General features: G+C 38.2%; 1 protein-coding gene across 5 annotated transcripts in view; it reads left to right on the top strand.

The window, feature by feature from the left end:
- The first annotated feature begins 1,151 nt into the window (after nt 1–1,151).
- CCDC178 (coiled-coil domain containing 178) overlaps nt 1,152–14,883 on the top strand; it is a 516,828-nt gene continuing 503,096 nt past the window's right edge. The window contains exons 1-2 of one of the 5 annotated variants that reach the window (XM_054537783.2): nt 1,152–3,775; nt 4,351–4,470. The gene's annotated coding sequence lies outside the window, so the exon portion shown is untranslated. The remainder of the gene's footprint in view (nt 3,776–4,350; nt 4,471–14,883) is intronic. The other 4 variants (XM_054537784.2, XM_054537776.2, XM_054537781.2 and 1 more) reach the window with 4 other exon arrangements.

Genomic DNA, 14,883 nt, shown 5'->3' with positions numbered 1-14,883 from the left:
ATCTTAATAAAACATTATTATTAGTAAGTAAGAGATCTTAGCTCATTCTCCATGACAGGTGTGATATACATTTAGTTACCCTAAAAGTGGCTGAAAATAATTCTGATGTAAATTTTAAAAGGAGCATAGAATACTCCTTGTTAAATCTAATTCATGAAATGGTCTAGCATTCTCAGGAAATATATTAAAACATAAGCATGCTCAGGTCCTAAGGACTAATTGGATAAAAGATGGTTAGGTAGAGAAAACCAAGAACACTTGGAAGACAAATGTATGGCTGAACATGTTTCATATACTGAAAGCTTGCTTAGATTTAACTATACGTCTGTCCAATGTCTTTACTATTTTCTTTCTTCCTAAAGTACATTGTTCAGTGTAGGTTGGCAAATGGTAAAATTTGGTTTTTTTTCTTTGAAAATATTTTTAACTCTGCTCCTGAATGATAGTTTTGTAGGAAATGTATTTTTATTTGATTATTGTCTTCTCTCTGCATGATTATTATATCACTTTATTCTGTCTTTTATTGTTGCTATAGAAAAATTGGATATTTATGTTTGTTCTGCTTTGTGGAAAATCTGGTTTGCTATTTGCTAATAAGATCACCTTGCCTATTGTACAGGAGGAAAAATGTCCTTTCCTTTATACGTTTAGGTTCATAGCTGAGGCCCTTATAACAAAAAAACATATTAACAAGAGAAAAGCATATACACCAAAGTTTTACATGACCCTGGAGTCTTCATAAGCAAATGAATATCCAAAGAAACAGTTAAACCTGAGTGATTTTTCTAGTAGGTTTGATGAAAAGTGAATAGTTGTGGAAAAATATTACACACAGAAAGGGTATGAGCTAATGGTAATAAACTGGGGGAAACTTAACAAGACCTGTTTGGTTGGATTCTTCTCTGTGTCCCTGTGTCTTCAGCAATAAGGAATAAGGATGCTCCTTTCCTCCAGGTATATGAGGGCACCTCCGACATGAGGGTCTTATGACCTGAGCCTGGGGAAGGTCAGAAAATCCTTTTTAGGTTTTATGACCTTCCAGGGAGAGAGATGGAGAGGAAGGTCAGAGTGACTTTCCTGCTTCTGCAATTTTCTAAAATTTCTTCAGCTTAAAAAAATTTAGGGTAGCATGTCCTAAAACCCATCACTACTAGGTTCTTGTTTATGATGATAAGTCTGGTATTGATTTAACTTTGCAGTGTCTGATTTCTGTTCTATTTGAGTTTCAGCCGCAATTCTGCACTGGGTTTACTGAGATACTCCTACATTTTTTAATTTCAAAATACCCACTTTTGTTTATGTGAAATAAGTTAATATGTGTATTAGCTTTCTTTGGCTGTGTAACAAATTACTGTAAGTCTAGCAGTTTAAAACAGTGTCCATTTATTAGCCTCACGGTTCTCTAAGTAAGAAGCCCAAGTGAGGTTGCCTGGGTTGTCTGCTCAGGGTCTCATGAGGCTGAAATCAAGGTGATGGCAGGACATAATCCATAATCTCCTTTTTTTTTTTTTTTTTTTTTTAAGATGGGGTCTTGCTCTGTGCTCAGGCTAGAGTGCAGTGGCACAATCTTGACTCACTGCCATGCCTGCCTCCCAAGCTCAAGCAATCCTCCCACCTCAGCCTCCTGAGTAGCTGGGAACACAGGTGCGTGCCACCGTACCTGGCTAATTTTTTTGTATTTTTGGTAGGGACGGGGATTCACCATGTTGGCCAGGCTGGTCTTGAACTCCTGGCCTCAACTTATTTGCCTGCCTTGGACTCCCAAAGTGCTGGGATTACAGGCATGAGCCACCGTGCCCAGCCAGGACATATTTTCATTTTGAGTTCAGTATTCTCTTCCAAGCACATCCAGATTATTTGTAGAATTCAGTTTCTTGCAGTTGTAGGACTGAGGTCCCCATTGCCTTGCTCGCTGTCACCTGGGATCATTGTCGGCTGCTAGAGGCTGCCTGCCTTCCTTGCCATAGGGTCTTGTCAATCTTCAAAGCTGACAATAGAGAATATCCCTTTGATAAATCCCTCTGATGCTTCAAACCTCCGACTCCAGGAAGATGTCAGTCCCTTTTGAGGGTTTACCCAATCAAGGCCAACCCATCCTGGATAATCTCCCTTTTTCAAGTCAATTGTGTCATGTAACAAACTAATCAGGAAAATGAAATCCACCATATTTAAAGTCCTGAGGATTATGCAGGTGTGTATAACAAGGGGTAGGGTCATGGGGGTCCATTTTAGAATTCTGCCTGCCACAACAGGGGTTTAGCAGTTATCAGTGAGTTCTAATTAAGAGAAACTTGTCAATAATGAGATTTCTAGTAGGTAAAGTTTTATTTTATGAGAAAAAATCTAGCTATTGTTTAAATATGCACATTTAGATATTGTGAACCCTCATGAATACATATTTACTGGCATGCAAATGATTCATTTGGTTTATAATTTAACATTGTATTGAGAACAAGCCAAAGTTTAATAATTAATGGAGGGAGATGGGAAAGTGGAGTGCATTCTTGAATCTATTTTTTAATTACAAAAAGAGCTCTGCTTCTGCATATATTAATTTAAGATTAAGACCTTCCACCAGTTTGCTAGTTATTGCTTCCTTTTTTTCATCTTTGGCTGAAAGGATCACATTCCAGGTACGGACTTGCTGGTTTTCCCCTCTTAGAAAGGATTACTAATTAAATTGCCTCTTAAAGTAAGAGACTTTGCTGATTTAACCTTGGCAGGCAATTGCCTGTACTCAGTGTTGCCTGGAAAAATGATTTCTCTGGATGAGAATGCGAATCTTTATTCTGATCCTGTTTTTTTTTTAACTGTCTTCAGTTTACAGTCCAGTGTTTGTTTTCATTCAAGAAGACGGTGAGAATAGTGTAAGACACGACTCTCCTCTGAAGCCTATTTCAGTTCACAGTGTATATTCACAGATGAAGAAACAAAATGTAGGTAATACATTTTGTGCCACTGATTTATGTATTTATTGATCTGTCGCCCAGGCTGGAGTGCAGTGGCACGATCCCAGTTCACTGCAGCCTCTAACCACTGGGCTCAAGCGATCCTCCTGCCTCGGCCTCCCAAAGTCCTGGGACAGGACACGCCTGGCACAGGGGTGTGCCACCACACCCGGCCTGCCACTTAGTATTTTGTCAGAAGGATCAATGCTTCAAAAATTTGTTTTTGAAAGAAACAGACCCTTAGAGAAATGGCTTGAATTAGTCTTGAATTAGTCATTTTCCCCACTTTCAGACACTAGGAAAAGCTCTCCTTTCCTCCTTAACAGTTTGTTGAGGTTTCTCAATACTGAAGTCACAACCAAACCACATGGGGTTATCGCATGGAGTCCTGGTTGTATCGTCCCAAGTAGCAAGAAAGAAAGAGGTCCTGCGGTCCTCCCGAAGGTGGACAAAGTCTGTGATCCCCTCACGTTCTAACCTCACCGTTGTACGAAGGGGCGTTGATTTGTCTCCACTCCTTCCCTCTCCGGTAAAGAGGGAAAGGAGTTGAGTTGGCAAATCTGTTACAACAGAAAGGGAAAGGCACTGGGAGAAGGCGGAGCGGGGGCGTCTTGGAGCGCTGATCGGGCGCCGAAACGCGGGGAGTCTGGGGCCAAGGGCTCGAACCAGGGGGCCCGGGAGCAGCAGCCGCCCGCTCCTCACGCCGCCGCCGCCGCCCCCGCGGTTGCCTGGACACGGGATAACCGACTTGGGGCCTCGACCGCAGCAGAGCCGGAGGGGTGGGCAGGCGCGGGTCCAGGAGACGCGCGGGGAGACGCGCGGAGCCGGTGAGTCGGGGGCGCTTGCGCCTCAGCCCAGGGCGCTGCCGGGTGGCGCCCACTCCCCTTGGCCGCCCGCCTGCGCGACTCCCGCGGGAGAACCAAATGCGATTCCCCGGCTGCCCTGCGGGAGTTAGAGTCGCCTAGTTCTTCACCCCTTCCGGAGGCGGCGGGGAGTCCTTGCCCCGCGCGTTTGAAAACAATTCCCCAAATCCCCAGTCCCATAATTCCCCAGTCCCCCAGTCCTTTTGCCCCCTGTTCCCCTGTCCTCCAGTTCCCCAATCCCCCAACCCCATTCCCCAGTCCCCCAGTCCCCCAGTCCCCCAGTCCCCCAGTCCCCCAGTCCCCCAGTCCCCCAGTCCCCCAGTCCCCTAGTCCCCACTGCCGGGGAAAGGGAAGCAGAGTCTCCCTCCGCTGGCCGCCTAGAGGAACTTCATCTTGTCTGTAACTGTGTCTCTAGCGTCTTATTCCTTTAAAATAATTATTTCAACTTTTATTTTGCTTATAAGGCCGCCTTGTGGTGGCTCATGTATTATTCCTTTGAACTGTTATTGATTTCGTTTCTTGATATTTAATTTTTCAAGTGTCTGCTCAATCAAATCAAATACTGAACAACTTCCTGGCGGAGAGGCTGAGAATTTTATACTTGCTTGCTCTAAAGCACCCCAAATAAGATGATCCACTCCAACACCTCCCCTTTACAGGTGAGAAAAGTGATATTCAGAGCTGATTTGTGATTTGACAAAAGTCAGATCCAACAATCTTCAAACTCAGGAATATAAGAATCTCCCGATTGCCAATTCAAAGCATTTTCTATTATTGTTTTCTTGACATTCATCCACTGCTCAACAAATATTTGTGAATTGACTTGGTAGCTTATCACTCCTATTTATCATTGGATAATCTGTTGTGTATTGATTGCTCTCGGCATCTTGACCCAAATACAGCATTCTTGACATCTCCCTCCTACCCTCAAAATATTGTTTCTTGGTCCTGCTCTAGTAATAGGTTTTAGAACACCACTTACCAAGTTTAAGAACTCAGAGACATGACTAGTTGTAAGACAAATCCAAGAATCCAGAGGATTTTCAGCTGTTTATGTTCAATTGTTATTTAGACATTCGTAAGAAACTAGTGTATTTCTATCTTGAATATATAATACTTCTCACTTTATTGTTGTAGTCATAAAGTTTTATTATAAACTATATCTGGCTAATTTCCAGAACTATCGAAAATATGAGTTTGATTGTTAGTCTACCCACTATCCCTGGATGGGTTGGGGTTGCTGCCAGAGCTTTTATCCACAACCCAGACTTCTCTCTCCTGCTCCCACCTCAGATTCAACACAACCTTAGACTCAACTAATTTGTTACCACATCCTCAGAATTTTTCTTCCTGTTCTATATTCCATAGCAGTGAATGGGATAATTGCATATATTCTTCTTTCTTTTATCTTTAGAATGTGAACTTCATTCTCACACTGGCTTATTCCACCAGTCTAGAACCATGATTTCCAAGAGCACTGGACTCATACATTCGCAAACTTGCACCTAAAAAGAAAATCTAGAAACACTCGATGGATTCCTCTTTGACCTCAGTTGGTTCAATTTGCCTGTCCCAAGAGCATTTATGTTGGAGATAAGGTTACTACGATTGGCAGCAGTGTCAGACTATGTGGATGGAGTGGGAAAACAATTACACACAAAAATGGAGCCCTCTAGGAAAGATAATTTCTGGGGGAAAATTCCATATTTCTCTACTCAGAGTTTATCTAGGCTTATGGGACTGAAGATTAATGAGATTAATGAGAATATTGGCTTCTAAAATGCTAGACTGCAGAGTACAGACAACATGGAAAGGAAGATGATGTGTGGTGAATGAGCAGGGAAAAGCAGAAAGATTAAGCAACTGGAATATTTAAAGTAGATGAAGAATTTGTATTGAGGTAATGATATAGGGAGAGAATTGGACTGATTATTTTATAAGCATCTGGGTTATATACCTGGTGGAAAATTAGTACATCTACAAGCAGATGGTTGCATGTGTGTGAGCTCTAATGGCCATAGTAACTTCATGTCTGTTTTCTGCACAATAACACAAACTCTGTGTGTGTGTGTGTTTGCTATGTGTGTGTGTATGCCGTATATGGCATTTTAAAATCGATGTTGAACTTTTAACTTCATTTATAATGCTGCTGAAATAGAAGAAGACCACTCACATTAGAACAAGCCGAGGCTATTTATTCAGATCTTGCTAGAGGAAGGGAGTGAGCTACTATCACTTGCATTGGACCGAGACAGGGGAGTGGGGAGCTACTATCACTTGCATTGGCAGACAGGGGAGTGGGGAGCTACTATCACTTGCATTGGCAGACAGGGGAGTGGGGAAGCTATAAAGCTTCAGGTATGTTTTGACTGGAGGTTGTTGACATGGGGATACTGAAGGAGGGCTAACTAGAAGCAGGATATTTTATGTGACTGGTCTGAGGATCTTATTTGGCTTTCTCTGCTTAGTCTTGAGTTGGAACCAGGGGCAATAATTAGGAAAGCTGGCAGTCATCAACAAAGTCCTGACTGTTCCAGGCTGATCACTGTGGAAGTTATGGTTTGGCTTTCTGGACTGGTTGATGCAGATGTGTGGATTAGAGTTTTATTTTCATATGTGGTCTGGCCATAGTCCCTTTATATATTCAGTCAATGTTCATAAAAATTCAGTTAGGTAAATTTAAACTTACCCTCATATTAGAAAACTGATATTTGCACACATTGTATTTATGGACATGTAATTTGTTAATGAACTCTAGTTCACTGAATTTAAATTATTACCATGTATTAAGTGGTTATTATATGCTGGTGACTGGACTAAATATTCTGTACACATTATCTTATTTAAACCCTCACAATAACACTGTGAAGTATTGTTATTTTTATCATTTTCCACAGCAAAAGGCTGAAGCTCAAATACATTAACTACCCTTCCCAAGGTCAGATAGCCAGCTGGTAACAGGGCCCATGAGGAACTGAATTCTACATCTAACTGATTGAAAAGCTATGTTCTTTGGCATTTGATTATACTACTTTAATCATGATATGTCTATTTTATATTAGTTTATATCTATGAACATTACCATCTGGCCTCCCTTTCTGGGTACTTACTGAATGTGTGTGTGAACAGAGGTAATTGGAAGACCTATCATATGAACCGAAGGGATTCAACCTGCCCTTAGATCCTGGAAAACCTTTGGATTTAACCACAAACCAATGAACTGGATGAGATACCTGGGCATGTTAAATAAAATAGCAAAGGTGGAGGGGCGACAATATGGTTGAACAGACAGTAAAAGAATACAACCAACAAGTTATAGTGTGCATGGAAATTAGTTATTTGAACATCCCTGTACTGATGGTAAGTTGTTTAATGGACAAACTAGACAATTATTTTTGTTTCTTTAAAAATTTTCTTTGTGTAAATGGGACTTTATTATTTAAATTTGTTTTCCTTGAGGTAAAAACTATCCTCATAAATTGTAACTGTTGAGTCTAAAAATTACACTTGCGACAAATTCTTTGAGAGGCTGAAAAAACTAAGCATTTTTGCTAGAGAAATTATATTAGTCAGAGGTAATTACACTTTAATCATCTTAAGTGTTCCATTGCTTACGGACTCCATTTGCTCGGTTTGTACTCCCAGAACAACTTTATAACGGGCAAAGGATATAGCATAACACAGAAACAACACAAGAAAAATATGCATGAAAAAGGACCTAGAGATCCCAGGCACAGGTTTCTTTGTTCTCCCACCTCTGGGTCATGCAGGTGCTCTTAGCCTATACCAGACTGTAACAATTACTGGTGTGCATGTGAAGCACTTCTGTAGCAGCAGACCCAAATCTGCTCACAGTGGAGATCTCTTATAATAAGCGTTTCATATAGACATATTCTAGCTATGTCACCAGCCTTTACTTTGAATGTCTTCCTCCCCCAGGCTCCACTGAAATTAGGTGCAATTATAAATTCAATTATTATTACTAAACAGTGCTGGCAGGCTGATACATCTTGCTTTGAAACAATTCATGGATCCATGGTTACAAAACATCATTTATCTTTAGTTAATACATTTTACAGCATTGGCCAAGGGTCAGTAGCTCTGGAGATAAACTGCAATCAATCCGAACCGGCTAAGATGAACCTATTAGATGCATAGATCATGGACACAGCAATAAATGTTCAAGTCTTTTCCACATTAAAACCAGAAAACAAATAGCATCCTCCTTTGCATCTATATCTCACTTCATGTCTAGCTCTTTCCAGCTCGTATCTGCTCAAGTCCTAGAAAGAGTGGTCTATGCATGTCTTTCATCATCCTCATTCTTTCTGTGCTGGACATCTTGTTACCTAAACTCTGCTCCTATCATTTATGGGAAATGTTTGTGTTAAGGTCATTCATGACCTTCTGCTAGATGAAATGGACCTGTTTGTATTTTTTCTAGTCTTTGTCTTAATGTTGCTTTTTGGAAACTTGACTCCAGGTTGAAACTCCTTTCTCTTGTTTTCTATGACCCCATTCATTTTTTTCCTTCAATTTCTCTAGAAATTGTTAATGTTAATTATTCTTGACTTTAATGTCAAAATTCCTTTTCTTTATTGCTGTTGTTATGTGATCCGATCCAACTATAGTTCTATAATAATAATTCCCAATACTATGTATCCAGTCTCAAACCTTCTCATGAATATTGGACACACATATACCATCGTCATTAAAAAGCACCCATATGTGAAGTTTCAGTGGTCCTCTCTCCTCTACCCACCTGGTTTTCCTCACGTAGATCTGATTTCAGATAGTGGCAGTGTAGGCTATTCATTCATTCATGCCAGAGATATGGGAGTCATTCTAGATCCCTCTTTCTCTGTTACTGCATTTAATTTATCATCAGATCACACTGTTTCTGTCTCTTAAGTAGCATTTGATTCTTTTTCCTCCTTTCCATTTCTACTTCTTGTAGCTTAATTATTATTGTATTATAATAATAAATATTATTATTATAAATAATGTTTACTATGATCACTTCAGTAGTCTTCTTGATCATTTTTTGCCTCTAATCATGGTCTTCTCCAATAAGCCCTCCATGGCATAGCACTTGCCTCTCTCTCTCTGTAGTGTAACTGTCTGTTGACTGATATGTTCCTACAAAAGATTTTAAGTAGTTAGAAAAGGGTCTCATTTATTCTGGCATCATCAGTGCCAAGCATATAATATATATTGAATACTTTTTTGAATGAACAAATTAACATACAATTTAGAAAATATGCATGGGAAATGAGGATATGGTGCTTACATGATCTAAAACAACATTGTCCAAAAGACTTTTCTGCAATCATAGAACTGTGCTATGATGCAGTAGCCTATAGCTACATGTGACTATTGAGTAGTTGAAGGTGGCTAATGTAGCCAAGGAACTGTATTTTTACTTTTTAAATTGAATATGGCTAGTGGCTATGATAGAGAACAGCATAGCTTTAAGAAAATATGCCCCAAAATTGCTCTTTTTTAAAAATATAATTAACTCTAAAGTGGAATAAACTAAAGCTGTTTTTTTTTCTGCTCCAATAATTATGACCACTTTAAACTAAAATTCTGCAGACAGTCCCTCATTCATAGTTCAACAATTCTGTTCAAGAAATATTTTTGAGCACATAATATTTGCCAGGTACTGTGGGTTCAAAGATAAACAAAACAACAATTTCCGCATTTGAAGATGTAGCAGGAAAATGTCACCTGATAATGGAATTTGATTTCTGAAATATTGAAAATTAGTGGAAAATTTGAAAATTGATGAAGACACCGGGAAAGAACATTTTAAATATTTTTTCCCTCTTCCTCCTCCTACATCTAGATTCTGAAGTAGCAGATGAGAGTTAGAATTGTCAAAATGAATCTTATGATGATGAGAATCATTTCACATCCCCATGTGAAATATACATCCCTCCTGAAGTGCAGTGAGGATGAACTTTTGCTTGTTTCTTTGACCTATGTAGTTTTCATTATCTCCTTTCCTTTCTACCTTCTATTTTGTGTCTTCCTGATATCTCAGTTGCTTTCAGATTTATTAATTTCTCTGAAACACAATGTCGCAGACAGCCCCATGTGACAACATGTGGCTCTAGACAGTTCCATCAAACTGTGTCATTCCTGGGGACTGTCTGTGGTGTGATAGCAAATTTTGCATCAGTATGACAGCATTTATAGCCAAGCTAATTTAGATTACTTAGTAAATATTATGCCATGAAATCATGTATAAAATGATATCATTAGGGTCCAAATATATAGTATAAAATGTATTTCTTTACCCACTAATTTGAACATTTCCATAGAAAACTGCTGTAAGAAGCTGTTGGCGTAATTTCTTTGTAATAAATTCCCAATGCTGCTTATTACTTTTGATTTTCTTATTCTCCAGATGGCTACACATTTGCACTCTTATTTGTCTGTTATTTCACTAAGCACAGATTTCTTAGTGGGTGCTATTATTTATTTATATTTATTTATATCTTTGGTTTGTTTTGCAGCAACAAAACCTGTTTCTCTTAATGAAGAATTTAACAAAAATAGGAAATTAGTGGAAAGCTTAATTTTCCAGCTTCATTTAGTACTTCTGAAAAGCTATACTGTTGGATGAATTTTGATTTCTTTACTGAATACTAACAAATTTTTAGAAAAATATTAAATATTGCTTTTATTGAGATCTTTGCTTAGTCATAGTGATTTAAAAGAGTCCAAACATTTATACTTAAACATATTTCAATAATAGAATTACTAGTGAAAGCATTACTTCCTTTTTCCCCTATGGCATAATGATAAATCCAGAGTGATATCCATTTTTATTTTCTTTATGAAACGTATAAGAAAATATCTTTCCACACACACACACAAAAAATCTGCTATTGAATTATTGGTCAGTCACGGAGTGGGAAGCTAGTAAGGCGCTTTACTGTTTAGAATGAAACATAATAGGAAATCTTAGCGTTTTATTACATTTTCTCAACTAACAGCTTAAAGCTGTAATTATGGGGAAATAAAACCACATTGTTCAAACTTCACTCTATTCTTCTTTATTTTCTTATTCATTTCAGTCTCATATTTTCCTTCCCTATAGATGGCTTACCGGGCTCTGGTAAAGATCGTTAAGTGGAGGAACATTGAGTGACTAGTGGTGATGGGTTGGGGGCAGGGCAACAGTGCATTACCTGTTTTCAATTTAGTGTTTGAAGGCCTCTAGTAGGAAAAGAAAACTCATGACCTTTTGACAAGGTCGTAATTAAGGGAGAGTTAGTCTTTCCATTTTTATTAAATTTTAATTTGGTAGCTCATATGAACTAGAAGTTTTTTTATTTAGCAACATATGCTTTGTATTAATTCAGTAGTTTGTATTTTGAGGAAGATCATTTAGGGAATCTGGATGAATAAAAATTGGATATACTCTGGAGATGCCATGCCAATGCATGGATATCCTTTTGCAGAAGCAGAAAAATCAGCCCTAGGTAACAATTTTTAATAGAATTTTAGATGTATCCTTTGTGGGAAAACTCAATACTCCCCTCACGTTATCCAAACTTTAAACCCTACAAGGTTTATAAAAATGACTAGTAGAATGGAGTGTTATGCTTTAGAAGAATAAACAGAACTTGGTGAGTGTTAAAATTTCTAAACTAATGTTAACAAACACTGAGTAATTTCTTTGTAATTCAAACAAAATCTCAGAATAGTTGATAATATCAGTCTCTCTTACAAAGGCAATAATTAAACCTCTAAAAGATCATATTTCATATGCTTAATACCACATTAATCAATGTAACTGTGTTCTCAACACAGTTGAGACAGTTACTGTCCTTAACAGACAGTGGATCTGAAAAAGTTCAAGGCAGCTGTTTCTTGATACTTTTAAAAAAGTAATTAAATTAATGGACAAAGCCGTGCAATTAAAAAAAATATTTCTGACGTTTATCTTACAGAGCATCATACATAATCCATAGGTAGAAACGGCATGAAGATAATTTTCCCTTATTGGGAGATTCAGTCCTTCTTTAGATAAGTTACTAGATGTGTTTCTCAAAGAGATGTGTTTCTTTGCTACTGAGAGGGACCTGGAGTGTATAAAATTAGAAGGAAGAGCATCACGGGGTATTGGTATGTGCATCAAGGAGTATTCAATTAGTGTGTGTGTGTGTGTGTGTGTGTGTGTGTGTGTGTATGGAGAAGGCATGAGAGAATTATATTAAAAATTGTGTTGGAGAAATCTATTACTACCATCTTTAAGCAAAACTTACAGTTCGCTTAGAAAAACTCTGCTAAAAATGTTTAGGCTCTACTAATATACTTTTGCTGGTATAGAAAGCATGGATCATAGCCCAGAAACTGAGTATGTAAAGAACACCACACTTAAGATTTTTCTCTAAGGCAACTAAATTCCAATTCTGTGGTGCCTTTCTACTAGTTTAGCAGCAAATGTACCCTCAGTCAATCTTGTTATCACTTGTATCCCCCTCCCCATACCCAACCAAACCCTCCTGCCATGTGTCATCTCTTCCATTGAGCGTACCAGCCTTTTCATGGATCTCATAGATCACTGCTGACTTGATGTGGCCCCCAGGCCCATAAGAAGCTGAGTGCAGCTGGGAGCTGTCATGCCTGTGATGCAGCCTGCAGTGCACCCAGCAGTCATGTCTCCAAAATCTAGTCACCTCCTTTGCTGCTACCACAGCCTTGTTGGGCTCACAGACCTCTTCCATCACCACCTCACTGATCCTACATTCCTCTCCAGGATATCCCATGAATTAAGATCAAAGAGATTTCAGACTGCTTCAGCTTTTCTCCAGGCCAAAAACCTTTAGACAAAAAACTACAAAGTCTTGTTATGATATAAAAATGGGAGTAGACGAGCTGCAGGGCTGAATAGAGAGAACAGATGCAATTAATAATTCAATATCTTTAGCTGATAAAATAATGTTTTAACAAACATGGTGCTATTTGGGGTGGAGGAGGGTGCAGTTTGATTACCTGGGAACCTACCATCCTTTATTATGGAGTGGCTCCTAGTAGGAGTATTTATATCACCTGCAGTAACAAGATTAGTTTAAAGTTGTATATGAAAATTTGTGTTATAATAGCTATGTATTTATTTTCATATCTACCAGAAAATATATAATCCTAATGTGAATTGGTATAAATTGACTTAAATAACACTACAGAGAGTAAGTAAAAATAACAAAAAGTATGATGGTGGTATCCATATAACCAGATGTGAATAGCCAGTATGACCTTGTTTCTGTGAAAAATCATGTTATTGAATTTTTAAAAAATTGTTATTATGTTTATAATTGAGAATGCCTATTATTCAGATATTCTAAGGAAGTTGTGAAGAGTCTTAGTATGCAGGAAGTTTTCTTGGCTTTCAACAAAGAAAACGTCCCAAATAATATGAATGGTTAGTTTCCCATGCTCTACTACTCCACTGTTAAAAGTAAAAAAAAAAAAAAAAAAAAGTAAAATCATTTGTATTTCACTTATGTAGACTTCATTCTTTTGGTTTTGAGGACAGTGAATCATCACCGGAGCCATTTCCATTATTGTTGCTGATGTTCTTTTTTTTTTTTTGAGACGGAATCTCACGCCCTTGCCCAGGCTGGAGTGCAGTGGCGCGATCTCGGCTCACTGCAAGCTCCGCCTCCCAGGTTCACGCCATTCTCCTGCCTCAGCCTCCTGAATAGCTGGGACTACAGGCGCCCGCCACCCCGCCCGGCTAATTTTTTGTATTTTTAGTAGAGACGAGATTTCACTGTGTTAGCCAGGATGGTCTCGATCTCCTGACCTCGTGATCCGCCCGCCTGGGGCTCCCAAAGTGCTGGGATTACAGGGATGAGCTCATGTTCATTTTTAAACAATTGTGATTTTAAGCTACTGACTAATATTTTGATTAGTTAACAAACTTAATAGTGCAGCCCTCTATTAGAACAGGTTAGACTATGTTTTGCAAAAGTCCAACATCACAGTGGTTTAACAAAACAAAGATCTCTTCTTTGATGATGTTAGTGATGTGGTTAAGGCAGCTTTCCTTGATGGAGTCCTCTTCAAGGAGTGGTGCAGGGATCCAGCTTCTTTCACTGTAGCTTTACCATCTGGAACACATGGCTTCTAAGGTTCCATGGAAAGGAAAAGCGCTGGAGAGGCAAAAGGAATGATTTTAAGGTCAAGATCTACTCTACATTCCATTGGCCAGAATTCCAGTTACATGGTCCTGAAACTGTCTTCAAGAGAGGCTGGCAAATATTGTTTTCCTATTTCTGAGAAAGAGGAAATTGTGCAATGAACACATATTGTTACTTCTACCACAATCCCAAAATATAATCCAGAGTAGTTAAGATATAAAAGACTATTTCATCAAAAGTGTTTCATTGTGCATTTCATATAATATTTATTGCTAACGAACAGTTATACATTGACAAAAAATAATGTCTAAGAATAAAGCTCCAAATAGTTTTATTATATTTAGGTTTAGAAGCTGTCAGAGGCTTACTCTTATTTTACTCAAGTAAAGTTGTTGTGGCAATTTTCTGATTTTAGAACAACAAAAGACTATTTTTTTTGTAGATAACTCTTTGTAGGTACAGATATATCTGAAATGATTAATATAAATGCAGTTTCTGAACCAATATTATCTCTTAGCTTTGCTTTTATCATGTCACATAATTATCTAAATACATACTAAACTTGCGTTGAAAACAAAGTTTACATTTTAGGTGGAAGAGAATATAATTTTACACATGAAAGGATTTATCTTTTGACACAGAACGGCTGGAAATAGCATATATAATCTACCTTTAACAGTAATGCTATCTCAAGTTTAAGGTTACTTTTGTTAAGAAATAGCTTCTTTCTTTGGTTCCCAGGGTTGCAAATACTCTCTGTTCTCTAGCTGTAATGACCATTGAAGATAAGTGATTTACAACATGGTTATCTAATTTAAAAAAATTGCTAGATAAAAGTGATTTTTCTTTACATTTGTTATTTCATTAAGAAAGTTACCCTGAATTAAAAGAGGTTCTTTTTATTTCATGCTTTCC

Source organism: Pongo abelii, chromosome 17 (assembly GCF_028885655.2).
Source record: "Pongo abelii isolate AG06213 chromosome 17, NHGRI_mPonAbe1-v2.0_pri, whole genome shotgun sequence".
NCBI lineage: Eukaryota > Metazoa > Chordata > Mammalia > Primates > Hominidae > Pongo > Pongo abelii.
This window is presented reverse-complemented; position numbering and strand designations above follow the sequence as displayed.